We start from the raw sequence: 19,517 nt of genomic DNA, 5'->3' as shown, positions 1-19,517 counted from the left end.
TAACCACTTTTGGGCAAACAGTGAGACTCAGTCGGTCGTATGTTACAAGTTGCACCACTATGAGTTGGTAAACAGTCACAAACACACATAACCGGCCATGATGTACACTTCAATGGTGATATAAACAGATGAGGTATTACACAGTGTTCAAATAATTCACGCACAAAAAGAAATCTAACTTTGCATTTGACTGCGTAAATATTTTCGCTGCAATATATCTAGTTTGCTACTTTCTACCTGCCTCCTGCTTCATCAATGCCGATTATCACCTTGAAGAGACTTGATCAACTTCAAGGTGAAAGAACACAGTTTACTCTCTTTTTCTGTCTCTTCAATGACAGCCTATTTATATACTCCACTATTTTTGAACTAAGTGCACCCAACAACAAAAAACAACGAAAAAGTCTTAGCCTGGAGAAAAATGCAGCTTGTGTGCGCTGGTTTGCTTTTCGGTTCGTACAGGATTCGCTGCTTGCGCGGATCCGACAGTAAAGAGTAAATCAGCGTAAAAAGAAACGGGTGCTGCGCGCGGCGCGCGCTCTCGAACATGCTGCAGGCTAGAAGAGCAGGGAAGCGGCTACCTGCAGCTGTGGTCACCTCCTTTCTCTTTGGGCACCGCTGCACGCCGGCCGGCTTCTGCTCGCAGGCCGTCATCTGCTCGTGCGTGCGCTGATCTCCAGCGGCGGCGGCGACTGGGTCAGGCTTAAAAATAAACCACCACTACCACCACCGGCGGCTGCCGCGGTGCCGCGCGCCTTCCTCTCCGCCCGCTTCTTTATTTCCTTCGTCTGCGCTCTTTTCTGTAGTCTTCGCGATCGGGCTCGTCTCGTGCAAGAAGGGTTCAGCACTCCGACTCCCCCACAGCGGCAGCGCAGCGTCCCCCACGCGCCCTCCCTGACGTCATTCTTGTGTTTCTGCTTTCTTCGAGGCGTTCACTCGCTCCGCTATGCCCGCTCTTCCGAGTGACTGGCTGCCGCCGCCGGCTCCTCCGGTTACGCAGTGAGCGCGACACACTCCTGTCGCGAATCGGGGCCACCCCTGCTAGCCTTGCCTGCGCCAGCCGGCTGCTTTGCTGGCCGACCGGGTAGCCTGTGCGAAGCACTGCAACCCGCCGCCGCCATGGTTCTCGCGTGACCTTTGAAAGCCCCGACCGCACGCATAGGGAGTCCCCGTACCTGTGCTGGACCATTCTAGTTTTGGTTTTGGTGGGCGCAGCTGTGCTGAGGGGAAACGGCAAACACGTGGGACACATTTCTGACGTATCATCGCGCGATGGACACGCTGAATGTGCTTGTAACACGCCTATCATAAGAAGCCAACAAACACTGACACCAAGGACAACATAGGGGAAATTACTCGTGATTAATAAATGAACTGAAGAAACGATAAATTAATGGAAATGAAAGTGGGTGGAAAAAACAACTTCCACAGGTGGGGAACGATCCCACAGCCTTCGCATTTCGCGTGTGATGCTCTACCAGTTAAGCTACCGCGGAGCCCTCTCTCCGTCCGCAGGTCGGGATCGTTCCCCACCCCCAGTTGTGTTCCCCAGTTGTTTTTTCATCCACTTTCATTTCCATCAATTTATCGTTTCTTTATTTCATTTATGAAGCATTAAGCACACGTAATTTCCCCTATGTTGTCCTTGGTGTCAGTATTTGTTGGCTTCTTATGATATGACTAATAAAAATCGGGCCCCTCGGTTAACCCCTTTTCTTCTCGCTTGTAATACCCCTGTCACACAGGCACCCGCGAACTCTATTTAAGGAGTTGCGCTCCCTGTCATACGGTCTCCCTTGCGTCAAGGGAGTTCAATGGAGATTTTGGTGAAGGGAGTTCGGAAATGACCATTACGGCTAGATGGACTACTCCCGTTCCCAGATAGCTACAGTTGCGAAAAAAACCACGCTAACCAATCGTCCCAAGTGGCTCAGTTACAAATTTTAGCATTATTATTATTTTTTTGCCTTGGTTTATACACCACCTAATGGGAGTTTTTAATTTGTTTTTAAGGAGACGGCGCCTACACCCTGTACACCAATGCTTCGCCATGCCGCATGGGGGAATGTCGTCCCGCTACTTCGTTTATTTGTTCGCTTCGTCGCTCATCTGGAAGCAGTTGAGCTCACCTCGAATACACGCATGATTACACAGCACAGAACGACAACTCGAAGCGCACCGGTCGAACAGCGTGACCCACGCTGCCCACGCACGAAAGCAAGAGTGCATTGTGACCAGCGTCGCTTTCAACTTCGCCATGCTTGGAAATTTAACGTGACCAAACGGGTGCTTTTATGCGAAGCATATTACGAGAGCTCAACCCAGCTCCTCAGGCGCGGCGGTGTCGCCATGAAACCACGTGACACCGTGACGTCACGACAGAGGAGAAGTGGCTTTGGCTCAACTCTTGCAAGATGGGCTGGGTGGGAATCGAACCAGGGTCTCCGGAGTGTGAGACGGAGACGCTACCACTGAGCCACGAGTACGATGCTTCAAAGCGGTACAAAAGCGCCTCTAGTGAATGCGGTGTTGCCTTAGAAACGAGCTGTTTCTAAGGCGTGCGTCTCTTGCTCAGGCGCACATTTCGTTGCCGCGCCGAACGCTGCTTTGCTCGACGCTCACCGCGTCCAATGCGGGGCGCGTAGTCGCTGCCCTGTAGCCCATTGTCTTACACCCCTTGTCGGGTCGACGGGAACGCTGTCGCGTTCCACTCTTGAAGGCGAAGCAGTAATGCATGAGTTGTTTCTTCGTCTAGCCGAACCAAATATAGCCAAGCAACAGCAGTTCACCAGGCTAAACAGTGGTTCAACAACTAAAATAAAGGCTAGTATGCTTCGCATCCTGGGCTTAACCTTACCTAAGCCACAGCCATTTTTTCTTTCGTTTTCAAGCTTCAAGCACATCAAGGGACATTTGACAGGTTTGTACATCCAGCGGCACAGTAACAGCTGTAATTTTACATAAACACCTCCATAATGTCTTTAATCGAATAGACATCAAATCGATCACACTTACACCTCCCCCACGTAGAAAAATACAGGGGTGTTGACAAGTACCCCCCCAGGAAAAACCCTCGGGGATGTTTCACATTCGTGCGGCATGCAAATCGTCCCGATTTGGAGATAAATGGAACATGCACGCTCAAGTAGTCTATCAAGGACGTTCCGTGGATACTGGTCCGGACCTTTTGCGGACCGCACGTGAATCGTCCCCTTGAAGGCTTTGTCTTTCATCAGTTTCCGCGCGACGAGCCGAGATTATTTTATTGTGCGCAGCTTATGTGTAGCATCATGTTCTGCGTACTTTCTGACGCAATTTACTTTGAAAACTTCGCTTAGTTCATTGTGCTACTTGCGCCAGGCAGCAGCCTGCCTAGAAAAATGAGGAGTGTGCCGCATTTCCTCACGCGCGCATTCGTTGTTGCTGCGCTGTCAACAGTGCACACCAACGGAATAAGGGGCCTCGACACCGAGCCCGGCGACGCTGCTATCGAGGAACCCTATAACGGGAACAGTGAGGAACACCGTCTAAAAAAGGAAAACCCAAAGTGACACGAAGAAGCGCGAACTACCAGCTGATTTGTTATCAGATCAAATCCCATTGTTCTACTGAACACAACGACGCATTGCGACTGCGGGGACAAATGTGGAATCAACAGATCCGGTCAGATCGCGCCCTCATAGTTTTGCACCCCTATACTTATTTTAGTATCTTCTGCGTACACGTGCGTATATAATTTCGGCGTCAGCGAGCGTGATGGAAGATGAGCCCCAAGGACGCGTCTTTTTCTTCTTTTATTTCTAACGCCTCTCGAAACTTAAGACTGCAGTGAAGCCCTGCCCACGCCTTCATAACCGCCGGCCACTGTTCCTCCGTGAGGCTGCAAATAGTCCGTACTTCGAGCTTTCCCTGTTCCTAAATAAGGCGGTAAACACAAAAATAAAATTATAATATCGTAATTTTACACGTTTTAAGTCGTCTATTACGTGGAACGTTGAAAGCCGAACTCTTTATTGAAATGAAATAAAACGCTTGCTTCGCTGCGACTATTGTCAAGTTTCATTTCAGTTGGCAGTGAAGTTTCATGAGTAAAACAGGGTCAGCTGTGAAATGAACTTAACTGTACCGTGGACTTTTGAAGAGTGAAATGCTCAGACTCCATACACTTTGTGCATGTCTGTTGCACACCTCATCGCTTCAGCCTATGAAAAGACTCAAGAACAGCAGACGCTCCGGAGGTATCAAGTACGATGTCATATTGAAATTGTCGCATGACGACGATTTTGTTCGCTTCTGTGATTGGCTGACGGAGTAACAACCCCGGTCCGTGTGCCTTAGTTGCCAACTGGCGTTCTTTTTTAAAGTTGTATCCTACTATAGCCAAATATCCTTTTTTTTTTTTTGTTCAATCACTGTTGTCCTTGTTTCCGTACATATTGCCCATTGTACAATGCATGGCCAGATTGCGGGATCGCTGGACACGCCGATCTCCTGGTACATGTATCAGTGCTCTCTAGACCTACCATTGAGACAACGTCCCGTAGGCACACATACCTTGCTGCATGAAGGTGGCATCTTGCAGATCACATTGCATATACACAATCTACGAAAGTTTGCGCATGCTTCATGCCACATGCTCCTCTTCATCAGAATATACCTTTCTCCCACAAGCCTCTTAGCTTGAGCGGCGCAAAAAACATCGCCTTACAGCCACTTTATATTTATTTTTAGAAGTGACAGGTTGTGCACGTAAGGTAGAGTGGCCAGTCTCTCATTACAGCGAAGCTGTATATGGCTAGTATCCACGGATCCTTCCACGTCCGTCGACAGAAAACTATCATCATCAATGGCTCATATCCGTGCAAGCATTAAGCACACCCACCTCCGTAAGCAAGCAAACAGTGCAATGACTCATAACCCCGTAAGGCAGAGGCTGCAAGCAGTCGGCAGAGTGAAGCGAACAGTAGTTACATTCTTTGGAATTACGCATACAAAATACAGAACAGCATGTCGAAAACTATCATCATCAATGGCTCATACCTCCGGAAGCAAGCAAAAAAAAAATGCAATGGCTCATACGCCCGTAAGGCAGAGGTTACACAAGCAATCAGCAACGCGAAGCGAACAGTGCATACAACATACAGAACAGCATACGTTTCAATAAAGAACAGGCATCCGAACCACATAATTGATGATGAGGCGCTCACGATGGCAATGCAAAGCACGTAGCGCTCCCCGCATATGTTTCCCGGTAAATATTGCTGTTGTGCAAGCTGCCGCGGTGACGCCGGTTTGGGACGTGGGCTGTGGCATCCTTAGCCTTTTCGTATACAAAACTACCAGCTTACAAGATACACCCTGAAGGACGCAAACTTAAAAAAAGTGCAGCCCTGAGATATCCACGTCTCAGCGGATATCTGCTGGATATCCCATTCATCTGCGGAAGAAACAGCATCGGGCATGCAGATGGGCCGAGGGTGCTTCCACATTCGGCCCAAAGAGCACTATATAGAGCACTGCACGGGCCCGCGGGCTTACCCGAAAGGCATGAACAAGCCGGGTAAAACGATCCTTATGTATATATTTTTTTTCTAGGAGGGGGGGGGGGGGGGAGCCCAGGTCTGCTGCACCCGGGCCTGCGCAAGGGGTGAGCAGTAACCCGCTAAAGTCAAGTCGGCTTGTCGGTCCGAAAACTGGTCGTCGGATTCGCGTAACGCTATAGCGGGTCGGCTCGAGCGCGTCGAAATCAGTACACGATTCAGCCAACCCGACGGCAAGAAGGGTCTGTTGGCTCTCGCGACCCGCTTGGCAAGATACACGTAAATGCGGTCGGGTCGGGCAGATTCAACTCGACTTCCGATTCGACTCGTTCGCGTTAAACGAAGCTTGTAATATATATATATATATACGTAGGTCTACATCAGTGGTTTCATCTATACAAACTTCGCGTGCGTTTCGTGACAGCGCTCGAAAAGTATCACTGCGCCTGCAAAACGCGCCAGCACTGCCGCAGCGGTCGGCAGAGTGCAGTACCGTATAATGTATATACTATACGAGCACACGCTGGTCACTTTCCATTACACGCGGTATCCACGCGGGACCTTCGATCGACCGACTATGTTGTTTACCGTGAGCGGGCGCCGCAGCTATGGTGGCTCTAGCCACCATACCGCAGCTTATAGCAGCTGCGGCCGCCTGCGTATTGCGGTCCGCGCGTATATTTAGCAATAATTGCGCATCAGACGCGCGTACAGTGCTCGGCGCGGAAAGCGGCGCTTCATTGGCGACGTCGACCGTTTTTTCTTTCTTTTTATTCCCGACCTCTTTCTTGACTCCAATTTGACGGCGCCTGCAGAGAACGACAACTCAATTCCCTGCTCCCAAATCGACTCGCGAACGTTTCTTTCTTTTTTTTTTTTTAAGCCAGACAAACAGCTTGCTTCTCACGAGTTCAGCGGAGAGCCCCGGACCTTGACTCCGAAAGCCAAAACAACATTCCACATCAAGGAAAATTGGAACAACTTGATCACTGTTATTTCTGGCCGCGGAGAGTACATTTTTACAACAATAAAAAGACAATGAAATGTCATCTGAGCGAAAACCTAACTAGTACAGTAAGTAATTAATACTAATTGGTTCACAGAACTATCTATAGCTGTACCATCCAGCGTGTCAAAAGCGCTGTACTACGGGTTTCGTGTTAAATCTCCCACGCCTGGATTAGCATTTTGAGGCATCAAAATCAGCATGTCAAAGATGATATGCGTTGGAATTTGCGGCATTCAGCAATTCAGATGCGAGCGTCGAAAACACCCGCATTGGCATTTAAAGGGCTCCCCGAACCAGTCGGGCTAATATCCTATTAAATCGCCACTCGCTTAGCGCCCTGGCTTTATCGACTCTGCTGCTTTTACCGACACCTTTGACAGGTGCGACACACAATTAGGGAGCCTTGTGGGGATGCGCGACTCTCACGCGTCCCCCGATATGTCGTTTTCCCGGATAGCTCCCGTCTCCTGTAACCCGGCATGCGGCCCCAACTTAGGTGCCTCTAGGATAACCGCTAAAGGGCCCCTCACCAGGTCTGGCCACGTTGAGCTGATAAGTGCAGAGCATACAATGCGCGCCAACGATCGTGTTTGCAAAGAATTGCATCGCTACGCGCCGCGGAAAGGACTGAAATTTAAATCCGAGCGCCGTTTCCCTCTTCACTGGCGGCGAATCCGCCCGGAAAGGGACGGTGACGTAGTCGGGCTCATGCGCCTACGTAATCGTGTCCGCAGTGTGACGTAGCTCGTGATGACACGTGACTTCGAGAATTATTCAAGGCACCATCTGTTATTTGTGTGATCTGTTGCTTGAATTGACGAATTGAAGTTTAGAGAAATAATAAAACGCACAAACGAAATGTCTGTTCTTTTTTTTTTTCGCACCGAAACAAGAGCGATGTACTTCCGTTTCGTCTGCTTGTTCCCACGGTCGTGCAGTCGTGTGCGCAGGTATAGAAACTATGCAATTTTTTACCGTGTTCCAGCTCGTGATCAGGCTCTGCGATCCGCTTGTTCTGCATCAGTATTCGCGTAGCCCTGAATTATACCGCTATTCATGTTTCCTTCTGCACAGCGCGTAAAACCGTGCGCTGCGCGAACGAGACAACAGCTCGCGCGCGGCGCGGTCAGCGGAAACGCGCACCGTAGGAAGAAAAAAAAAAAAAACAAGGAGAAAAAAAAATGAAGATGCGGCCTATGACGTATGCGTCACGCGATACTCGAGGTCTGGTATGGGAGAATGCCGGGAAGGAATTTCGCTTGCGAAGGCTAGACGGGACGAGTGGAGAGACCGTCTTGCTTGGCAGTGGAGCCTGCCTGCTGAAATCATGGGTTCGCGGCACTGAAATATTTATATCTCGACTACTAATGAGCCGATTTGAAAAATTTTTGCGGCAGAACGCTCCCTAGAGGACACGTAACAACTTCCAAGGTATAACCAAAATTTGCTATGAGGCCTGGTGAGGGGCCCTTTAATAAAATGGAGGCAGCCTCACCCTTCCCCCACCCGCCGTGGTTGCTCAGTGGCTATGTGTTGTGCTGCTGAGCACGAGATCGCGGGATCGAATCCCGGCCACGGCGGCCGCATTTCTATGGGGGCGAAATGCGAAAACACCCGTGTACTTAGATTTAGGTGCACGTTAAAGAACCCCAGGTGGTCGAAATTTCCGGAGTCCTCCACTACGGCGTGCCTCATAATCAGAAAGTGGTTTTGGCACGTAAAACCCCATAATTTAATTTTTTTTCACCCTTCCCCTTTTGCAATAATACCCCTCCCTTTCCACCACAGCGCCCTCGGCGCATTATAATGTGGAATAAACGTGGTTTCATTCATTCATTCCTCTTTGGCTCCGGATCGGCAGGCGGCGCAGACGTTCCGCGCGTGCGCAGATCCATGCTTCTGCGAGACCGCCTCGCGAGGCCTATACCGAAATGGACGAACACGATTGTTCGAACACGCCACCGTTCGCGTGACCGTAGGCGCGAACGACCAGACGTTGGTGTCCAGCATGGGGCGAACATATTCGCTCGCTATCCGGTCGCGGTGAGTAGGACTTTCGCGTTTTGTCGCACGCCCATCGGCATGTTTTGTGGATAGCAACTCGGCTAGCAGGCATTGGTCTATGAAAGGTGCAATAAATGTCCTTGTGGTTGTTTACACTACTGCGTTGTCGTCCCTTTGTCCCAAGAGCACGGGTGATAACCCCCACAGCCTACATGCAAAAAGTTGCATGTATGCTCTGTATAAACACACGACGCTGCGGTCACGCCCTCGCAACGTAATACCACGCACACTTCTTCAATCGGGCTGAAACAGGCGGCCCGATTTTGAAGCAGATTTACGATTCGCGCAGTTAACAAACAGTAGTTTTGATTGACTGATTTTAATCGTTCCGAAGCAGCACCGAGGATGAATAGGCCGGTCCTCGAAAGATCACCGAACCCGATCACTGAAGGAGCCCCGCTCTTTCACTACAAAAAAAATAAGTAAGTGTCCGACGGTAGGATTGTTCTCATGAGCACAAAAGCCTGAAGCTTCCCCGCGCCCGGCAGTGGCGCTCATAAGATTCCGAGCCCATGAAACGGAGAGTAAAAAATTTCTCGCGCGACATCATGCGTGTCGCGCGGGGTTGGTCGCCATCTTGGCGCAGGCCTCCAACGACTAGAGATCGTCTACTTGGCAAGAAAGAAAGAAAGAAAGAAAGAAAGAAAGAAAGAAAGGACACGAAAACAAACAAACAAATACTGATAAGAAAGGGGCGTCGCGCGCCCAGTGCAGGCTGCGGCGATTGCATCGGCCCCGGCGCTACGGGCAAGCCCGTCTACTACACGCAGCGCCCAACGGATTATTTGGCGCGCGGCCCCCGGGGGTCAATTAGATCGCAGAGGCGGCAGCCCCGGGGGAATAAGGAGTCTCGGCCGGCGTCCTTGACCTTTGGCCCAAGGGGGGGTCGGACGACGGCGCGAGTCTGCGTGCCGATCAGACCGGCCGGCCCCGCTTCAACCGGCAGCGCCACGCCGACGCCCCTTTTCGTCCTCGCCCCGCACTTTCTTTCTTCCTACCCCTTCCTTTTCCTTTCTTTTTTTTTTCTTTCCTCCTACCGTTCGTTCCGTTCGTTTAATGCCCGCCGCCGGGAAACTGATCAGTCTCGCCGGCTGCGGATACAGGAACACTAGCTGCGGACATCAGAGAGCGCGCTGGGGGGCACGATAAGCAGCAGCGGCTGCAGACGCGTGCGCAAAAGGGCGTGGGCACTTGCGCATTCTCTAGCACCGCCGCTGCTCCCGCGCCTAAAAGAGCTCGCATGCACCCTCTGCACTCGGCGTAAAAGGGTGCGCTTCAGTTCTGAGCTACGCGCGAAACGTCGGAGACGGTACCACCGACTCGGCGCGCGAGCGCGCTCCGCGCGGCCGACGAGGAAGACGTCCACCAGTAGCTGGAAGGCCTTCCGTGCGTCGCAGGATGGAATTCTATAAGCCGCATTCGAAATTTCCGATGCGATAAGGATATTGGCGACCCCAACTGAATGTTTGCCCCATAGACCAGGTTCAATCTTGAAGGGAAAGAGGGCCTCCTAGCACGACATGCGCAAACCGTCGTGATGCCGCCGCGCACGAGCCCCCCCCCCCCCCAAAAAAAAGAAAAAAAAAGAACGATAAAAACATCCGAATGTCGAAAGACCTGCGCACCATTATGCGTGCCGCCGCGGTGGAAGGACAGTAATGCATGATTTTATTGTGATAGCAATTTATATGGACACTCCAAGCGCATTTCTGCTGTCGGCGTCGCCGTCGCCGTGAGGTTCGTACGAGTGAAAGCTTGTGAGGGGGGCCGGCGAACGCGGGTGCGCGAGCGAGGAGGCGAGGAACGCGGCCCGGATGTGTGTCCTATCCTGTGGCGCGCGAGGCGAGGGAGGAAGGAGGCCGTTCTAAAGCCCCTGAAAACTTGGCCGTTCTTCTCCGGCGGCTGCCACGGTGCCTCGATGTGCTCCTCGCCCGCCGCTTCGCATAGAGTGGAGACATTGCGGCGTGTACAACGGCGTTGGCCACGCCAATCGCGGGAGTTGCCGGCGCTCGCGTGTATGGAAAGCAATCTGCGACGTGGCCAAAGTGCGCGTAGTGCCGGTAGCTTCGTATGCGCTGTACTTTCAACGTTTCGTTCGCGTTGAAGCGGGAGGTGCACGGAGGTCAATTGGCCCGTGACTGCTGTAGTGCTTTCACTGCTAGTTTCCGCTGTCATCGAGCGAGATGTGTTCATGTTTACCTGTGCGCGCGTGACACCATGCTGGTTAATTTAGTTATTACACGTTGACGAGCTGGTTGGTTTGAATTCACGATAGAATGGGTAAGCGCGACTGAACAATGACGTAGAAAGACGCAGACACGCAAAGACAGCGCTGTCTCTGTGTGGCTGTTTCTTTCTACGTCCTCGATGAGTCACGCTTGCATATTCTATCATTATTAATTTAGTTAGTAAGCGAATGTTTACAAGTTTATACGGCCGATAAAACTACTGTCCTAACTTCGTATCGCTATCTACTGATTTGATATCGCAATCGGTGATTCGCCTTTCGGGCGGAACTGCGAAATGTTTGTCTTTTCGCGACAGAAGCAGACGACGCGCATCGGAGAGTGAACGGATAAGAAACATCGCCATGGGAAAAACTGACGACTGATGCTATACCGGTTTGTTCGAAACACTTCACTCGTGACCTCTATCTTTCCGGCGATCAGAACATTGCTTTCAATATCTTGATGGCGTTTCCAATCGTGGAGTGTGCTCTGTTTAGGCAGGCAGTTTTATAAATTATAGTGATGTACGTTCAAGCTTCATTTGGTTTTGTCCGTTTACAGCTTTCTGCCCAAGCATTAGTGTCACTAATGCAGTAGGAATATTCTCGTTGCTGTACTTCTGTCAGCAGGCACGGTAGCAGGAATAACTGCCTGGAAGGTCTGAAGTTGATGATGACACATGTTATGCCGCCAGGCGACGTATCGTTTTCGTAGCATGCTTTAGTTTAGCGGTGCAAGCAGAAGATGCTGTTTTCTCATTCAACGCGCCGAGTTGTCAGTTTATTTGCTCGCAAGAAATTTAGAAGCAGACAGCGCTCGTTCCAGCTTTGGATCGTTAGACCTGCGCACAGTGGCACTGGTTTGCTTTCTGGCACTGCGGACACAGCTAATATCTATTGGAACTTCGTTTCCAAGTCGTGCATTTACGCTAATACAAGTTACTTTGTCAAAGTTAAATTTTGGAAACCCGTTGGAAGAAACTCAACTTGGCTTGAATGGTTGTTATTCACTTCTCGCCTGTGAACTGGGTTTGAGAATTTCTACGGGCGGCGGGCGTCTGCTGTGTTCGCAAGCCCGAGCCCTGCCTCGAACCCTGCGTACTGCAAAGATGAATCAACAAATGTAATCAGGCGCAGACAATCTTATCGCACTATCAGCTAACTATAAAAAGAAAGGTGCGGCCCCGATTCACAAACGGAACTCTCATTTGTTTTCATCCCAAGATATACTGACCAGGTGACGTTACAGTTTTTAGCCTCAGTGCAGAATATCCGTATTTAGCATTTGAAAGCAAGACAGACGTTACTGCCTATATATTGTGAGACGCTATATGTGATATACTGCAACACGAGTCTCAGTGCGGAGTTGCCTATGACGATCGAAAACAGTCGGGTATATCGAACCTGTACCAGTGGAGCAAGGCCGCGAACAAGTGATTGCACCTTTTCGAGGCCCGCTTTTCGAGGACGCTCTTTCTTTCTTTTTTTTTTTTTTAAACCTCCGGCTTGCTTGAAAGGCTTGCTGGGCAGGCCGAACAGCACGTTGGCGCGCACAGCGCAACGATTTCTGCGGCTTCGTCGCTCAAATCCTCGATACCGATCAAAATAAGGTAATCGGCAGCAAGGACCCTTTCGGCTTGGACTAAACGCCTCGATTCCACACCACGAACGAGAAACGCGCGAGAGCAGCACGAAGCGAAAAAGCCGCCGTGAACCTGGATGGCGTAGCCACCAGTTTGTTTGGACAGTGTTGCCAGCACAAGCAACGGGTTCTGGAGTTGCCAGTATAGTACACGTACTGGGATATTTAGGTGAGTCGCATACACTGGGGCCTACAGTAGCCCAGGGTGCAGCGGTTAGCGCGTACGTGGCACCCAAATGCACGTTGCTGCAAGGGCGTGTGTTCGATGCCAGTGCAAGGCGGGCGCAGTTTTGGTAATCCTCGCAGCGCGGTGAGCGCTAACCCTACGAGTGGGAGGAGGTTATCCGGGGAGGATGACGACACGATGGCGGAACGACGGACGGCCAGATGAGCAACAGGCCCACTTTCCAGATTTTGAGCTGCTGCTGCTCGCAGTAAGACGAACCCCCCCCCCCACCGCGGACTGTCCCAATTCTGCTTGCTCCCATGCATGCCTAAAAGCGCATAGTCGCACGGTAAATTTTTTTCCGTCCCACAAGACGGACTATAGGCACGAGGCATAGGATCACACCACTGCGATATACGGCTGACGCGGAAACACGACAACTATTATGAAAATGGAAAATTTGCATTCACTGACTGACCGAAAGGGGAACTTCTTTTATACATATATAGTATGCGCGAAGAAAAGCATCCCTACATACACGGTGAAATATGAGCAACGTGTGAGGAGCTCACCGATTCCCACGGGCGCGAATCCTAAGTCTGGGCTCGACTGAAAAACCATTGCGCGCTCCTACGCGTTGCGGCATGGCCAATGTTCACTGTCGCATATAAATCGACATTCTGCGAGCTCAACCAAGTACAAGTTGGCAATCAAGTACAGGGTAAGTGAAAATGTAAACAGACAACCTGGTGTCGTTACAAAGAAAGTCAGAGAAACAGAGATAGTGAATTGGATGCAAGGATCGGAAACAAAAAAGACCGTTCTGATTTAAAAGAATGGGAAGCAAGAAATCAGAAGGGAAAGTCTACACGATAACGCAAAAGGGCAGCGCTTTGGTATTCGAGGCTCCAGCTGGTTGCCTAAGGACAAAAACATGGCGGAGCAAATATTCGCAACAAAATGAGGCATGTGTCTGCTGCAGAAAAAAGAAAAAAAATCGGAGACCATTCAGCACATCCTAATGAAATGAGAAAGGCTTCACCCAGTGAGACGCGTGGGTAACGTACACGTTCCCGAAGCCTTTGGAATTAAAGTGGACGGAAGCATCAACCGGTCAGCAGTCGAGATGAGCAAGATACGTTTTCGAGTATAGGGGAAAAAAAAAGCAGGCCGGAGCTTGATGCGATAGGATTTGTTACAGGCATAGGTACAAGGCAGATAGCGAAGTTTTGAGGAGAAAAAAAGGTTAAGAAGATGTACACAAAAACGCTAGAATGAAAAGCACGTACATACCTAATTAACTAAATCAGGCTAAGTGACCATTTGTCACCAGCTCATTTCAAAGGGGATCCCAATAAATCATCAGAGGAGTATCAAAAAACGACGGCACACTGCGACCGGAAATACATATAGCTAGAACGACCTAATTGGGCATGCAGCGAAAAAATTAACACGCCAGGCTAACAACCATTATGCTAGTACGGTCCAATGATTTTGCCAGGGAGGTCATGTTTTAAAAACATAGACCGCGAGTGGGTGAAAAAGAAGGAACTCTGGTGCTACTGTACAAGAGTATTGATAGACTCTGATACTACTAAAATTTGTCTAAACTTCGTCCTCGTGGCTTCAAATAGATCCGTGACTCTGCAAATTGATCAGTTCCGACAAAACATTGGATTACAGATGCAACAATTCGCAATGCTTATGTGCGTGGGAACAAACTTATTGTCCTCGTGCGTTTAAAAATTATATGAATTCTTGGGCCCCATGCAGAACGACCTACGACCGGAACGAAGTCAACGACCAGCCTTTCACATAGAAAAAAAAAAGCCAGTAGAACCCATCTCACGACGAATACCGACGGTGATACGATTAGCCACCAAGCAATGTAAGAACACACAGTATGGCCACTGCCCAAACGCGTCAGACACATGGCATGCACGCATCCAGGCTTCTCTCTTGCGAATCCCTCTCAGGGTGCCCCGACACCAAGCGCGGCTTTCAGGGCGGGGACACGGTCTAAGCCAGCGCCATATCGGCTGTCACAAGAGTTCCTCAAGGGCAGGAAGCCGACCCATTAGCAGGCTGCGCCACATATTCACTGGGCATGTGCGGCTTTCAATGAACTCCTTTCACGCCAACGCTTTAGCGAGCTGCGCCATGAACGCACCGGGTGTGTGCCACTTTTAAACGAACCTCTCGCCAACTCGGGTCACTGAGTATGTGTCACTGAGTGTGCAGCGAGCGAGGGAACATTTATCGGCGTTCGCAAGCAACGGTGGGTCATGCTTGTCGTCTCGGAAGCCGCGCGCGGACTTCTCGGCAGTGCCACTAGATCGCGCACAGTGTATGCAGAAATAAGCGCGAGCGAGAAGTTTATTTGCCACACGACCCGTGTTTCACAGCATTCGCACGCACCGGCGTGCCCATGCATTTCATATGCCGCGCGCAGGCTTCGCGGCGGCGGCGATAGATGGCATCCCGAGTGTTCTCAGGGACGCGGGAAAGAGGAATCCCGCCGCAGTATACACGCCTCACGCATGACTCGTTTCGACGGTGGCAACACGTTGTGTCGCTATACTGATTCAATAAACGCATTACCGTCGACAGTCGTCGTGAGAAGGGTTCCATCGCTTTTTTTTTCTTCCCGAGTCCCGAAATTTCTGCCTCGTTTTATATGTGGATACGAATCAAAATTTTCAGCCAGAAAATCGGGCTCAATGTTGTAGTTTCGTAATTGCCGCATGGCTACCATTATCCTCATCATTCCCTAGCGTACAGAGACGGCGTGGGTTTGGCGGCTATAACGTGCTGACATAACAAGCGAGTGCGCGCCTCCGCAGCGACGAGCTGACGTGCTAATCACGTGAAGTGAACGTTATCGGGAAATTGCATTTTTCTTCCCGCATTGAAGCTGCAAAATGCCGGAACCGCGAAAGCAGTAATCGGCTGTCTTCAAGGTGATTTTAGCTGCGGGGATAATCAACAACGGCGCCACTACTACCGCTGTCCTCCTAATCACGGAGGACCGTAATCAAGTAAGCGTCGCACTCGCACAAACCTTTGCAGCGTGCCTAACTTAATTTGACATGGCTAATTAAACCACCACGTACGAGTATGTTTGTCGCTCTTTTAGAAGTGCGCCATTTCGAACGCGCTCGATGGTATAGAAGGATCGCTATCTCTGCAGGAAGAGTTCGCGGAAAGTAAATGTCCTAAGACAGTGCAACCAAGGGCAACGATGATTGAAGCACGAAATCCGATGTAAATAAATGTTCTCGCTGAATATGCCTCATTCGTATAATGCGCGGACGAAACCTTTCTCGCTTTTCGCTATCCGCATATCTCGCCTCGCATTATGTGCGAGTTTTTGCGGTACACCGCGTCCCTTTCACTTTCGTTTCGCCAGTGTGCCATGCCGGATAGTACGCGCATGATGCTCTGTAGACCAAGCCAAATGCACTTTCTTTTCATTCGGTCGGTCCTTCGGTCTCGGCATCAGTCGCCCAAAGCAGACACTCGCCTGTGGCCAACGCACATTCCTTCATTTACATTATTCTTTCCGTGTTCCCCCAAAATAAAAAACAACAATTAAAAAATAACCATCGTTGCGGCGCAAGGACCGAGTGGTCAAATTTCGATTTTGTTACATTTACTTATTTTGCGACTCGTTCGGACATTCCGTCTCGTTGGACGTTCAGTATTGGACATATCCCGGCACTAAATCTATCGCGACGGGCCAAAAAAAGAAAAAAAATTTAGCTCTCCAGAAAAGAGCGCGGTATAACAATGTAACAATCCCACAGGATACCACGGCGCGGCCCCTCCTCTCCAGCGACCACGAAAGCTACGCGGGCAGTGCGCCAAACACTGCGACGTCGTGCCGTGCGCAGTGCCGGAAGCAACCGCGACGGCGCCGCGGTATACTTCGGAAGTTCGGAGACGGCAGAGTCCCAGCGGGCAACGCTTTGCCCTCCCCCCCCCCTACCCCCCGAATCTCTCTGTCGCAAAGTTTATTGGACAGCGGCGCCCACGGAACCGCATTGCACTCGTTGCCCAAAGCAGCGAACAGCGAATCCTCCTCGTGGGAATGCCCCGGCGAGCAACAGCCAGCCCCCTCCCCCCCCCCCCCCCTTTTGTTTTCGTTTCGCGACGAGTCGGGTGGCGACGCCGGCGAGCGACGTTCCGCGAAATGTCGTCTGCGCGCCGGCTCGTTTATCTTCGAGGAATGCAACGTGCCTCGCCAAGGGCTGATATATATATATATATATATATATATATATATATATATATATATATATATATATATATATATATATATATATATATACGCGGCGAAGCCGCCGCTGGCTTCTCCGCCACGGGCGGAGAATGAGCGATGAAACGGCACCCTGCACACCCCCGCACTCCCCGCCCCCCTGTCTCGCCGTATAACGCCGAAAAGTGGCGCACGGAAAGAGATATGTCGACGTCGCGTGGCGACTTCCTATCGACGTACACGCGCACCCAGAGAAGGCCTTCGACTAATAGCTATACTGTTTCCTGCCGAGGTTCTGTTCGTTCTGTGTCCATGCGCCTGTACACCTGTGCTTAGAAATGAGCGAAAAACACGTTAAAAAACACGTAAGTGGAACGACTGAGTGTTTCAGTTGAAATCTTCTTGTTCCACTTAAATACCGACGAGTTCCGCGTTGTAAGAAGAAAAAAAAAGAGAGAGAGAGAGCACTTCGTTCTCTATGAAGCTATGTAGTCCCGCAGAAAAACTGGCCTCGTTCCAAACAAAATATGTGGGGACGTTGATTTAGCTGGAACTTGGGCGCAACCATACACCTGCTGGCCCGGCCGGGAATGTAACTGTAGAACACCTACCCTTACCAGCCCAACAGCTTCGTTTAGCCTTTTCTCTGTGCACAGGTAACGCTTTCTTTTTTTTTTCGTACACGCGTGCTTTTCATGTTTGGCTTTGCGAAGCCAAGCAGTGCGGCAAGACAGCCAGAAGAGGTACGGTGGGTAACTCGACAGGAATTTGACAATGATCACAAAAGGCAGCCAGCGGTGAGAAATGGTGTTTAAGAAAACGAAAGTATAGGACGGGAGAACGTTTCAACGAAGCGTTGCAGCTTAACGATGCAGCGGCACGGATTAACCAGCGCGAGGGCAGCTGGAACAGAGCACGGGGGCGGTGACGGTTAACGCGCGGTATAGGCGCTATGCTGAAACGTTCCAGCGACTATACAGGAGGCTCAGCTGCTTTCCATCCCGCCAAGTGCTGAGACAGCGTCTCAGTACCCACACAGCACGACACTAACGCGGTGATTATACGCACGAAACGAGAAAACGAACCGAACCGAGGTGATCTCAGGGGGGGAAGGCGGGTATGCACCCGGCTCATCCATATATGCGCGCTTTCGAGCAAGTCGCTCTGTCATTACACCCGAGTTACCCGAAGCGGTGGCACGGCACACGGGTCACATTTCAATGAGGGCGAAAAGTGCTAGTTAATTGCGCACGTTAAAGAAATCCAGCGGGTCAAAATTAAATCGTAGACCTCTACTACGGCACACCTCATATACCTCACCGTGCAGTTAAGATTATATCCGAGTTTTTTAAGAGTCTCCTTCCGGCACTGCTTTTGCACTCTTTGTCCCCTTTTCTCGCTTCGCTACGCGCTGTTATGCGGCGACAGAACACAAGCAACAAGCAATCACACAGACCCGCGGGACAGAAGCAGGAAGTCCTTACCTCCTCGGTCAAGAAAAACTCGGAGTACCCAGAGCCAATATGCTTGCGGCTTCCCGGCTTCGTTTCGCTAAATTCGCTAGGGTTTCCCTTCCCCGAACGCCCGCCTTCCTTTACTGTGCATTCATTGATTATTTCTTTTAAATAAAAGAGAAAAAAAAACAACAACCCCAGCGCCCCCTTTTAGATCGCTGGAGCCGCGAACAGCCTCCGTCGCGGAGCCGACCGTCACAACCCATCTTTACGGGCCAGTGCCGAACGGAGTTGGTTGCTCCGCAAGCTGCGAGCACTCGCGGAGGTGGGTGAGAGGGCGAGAACAAGAAAACGAGTTATATATGCGGGCGTGCGTGTGTGTGTAGGCAAGTGTTTATTTTCTAGCTTTCTTCCGCGACGCTTCTGGACTGCGAAAACATACAGCAACACACGCCGAAGACGGCACATATTGCAATGGCAAAGGCGTCTCCTCACACTGTGCAACAAACTTGCACGGCGCCGTGCGCCTCGAGAGACGCTCGCACACGCCGCCGCTTTCTCGCCTCCTTGCTCAACATCTCTCTCTCTCTCTCTCTCTCTCTCTCTCTCTCTCTCCACCTTTCTTTTTTAGAGCACTAGCAGCTCCGACGGTAAAAAGGAAAAGAAGAAAGAGAGAGAGGCAGAGAGGGAGGAGGGGGAGCCAGAGAGGGCGCCGAGGAGACTTATAATGTGCTCGGCCTAGTTTAAATAAACTCCAGCGCGAAACTTGGCTCCGGCTCTGAACCGCGGGGTACAGTGGAACGCAGAAGCGACAGTATATATGTATACGGGCGTGTGTTCGCGAGTGTGTATTGATCGAAAAGCGATAATAATAATTACAAGAACACAGAGACAAAAAAAAAAAGAGTAGGGGGTAGGAACGAGAGAGAATAAGGAGGAGGAGGAGGAGGAGGAGAGGGGATATACTTTTCACGTCTCGCGCAAGCTGTTTTTACAACGTGTTTGTTTTCTTGCGCTATACTAAGAACAACCGGCCTTGAGGAGCGCGGAAATGGTAATCCGCGGCAACATCTCGAGCTTAGCGCCCGGGTATGGATGGCCATGCCAGTCAGGGTTTAATAGGTCATCTGTGAATGACTGAATGAATGAATGAATTA

The 19,517-nt window shown here is 50.6% G+C and overlaps 1 protein-coding gene across 8 annotated transcripts in view; it reads right to left on the bottom strand.

Moving 5' to 3' along the window:
- LOC135913063 (rho GTPase-activating protein 23-like) overlaps window positions 1–19,517 on the bottom strand; it is a 163,993-nt gene that overhangs the window by 104,010 nt on the left and 40,466 nt on the right. Inside the window, exon 1 of one of the 8 annotated variants that reach the window (XM_065445727.2) lies at window positions 18,391–18,508. The exons of 6 other annotated variants lie outside the window; for them this stretch is intronic. The gene's annotated coding sequence lies outside the window, so the exon portion shown is untranslated. Of the gene's footprint in view, window positions 1–581; window positions 1,219–18,390; window positions 18,509–19,517 lie in introns of those variants that run through there. One more of the 8 variants, XM_065445726.2, reaches the window with a different exon arrangement.

This window comes from Dermacentor albipictus, chromosome 1 (genome assembly GCF_038994185.2).
Source record: "Dermacentor albipictus isolate Rhodes 1998 colony chromosome 1, USDA_Dalb.pri_finalv2, whole genome shotgun sequence".
Classification (NCBI taxonomy): Eukaryota; Metazoa; Arthropoda; class Arachnida; order Ixodida; family Ixodidae; genus Dermacentor; species Dermacentor albipictus.
Note: the sequence above shows the minus strand (reverse complement) of the source record. Positions and strands in the feature narration are given on the sequence as shown.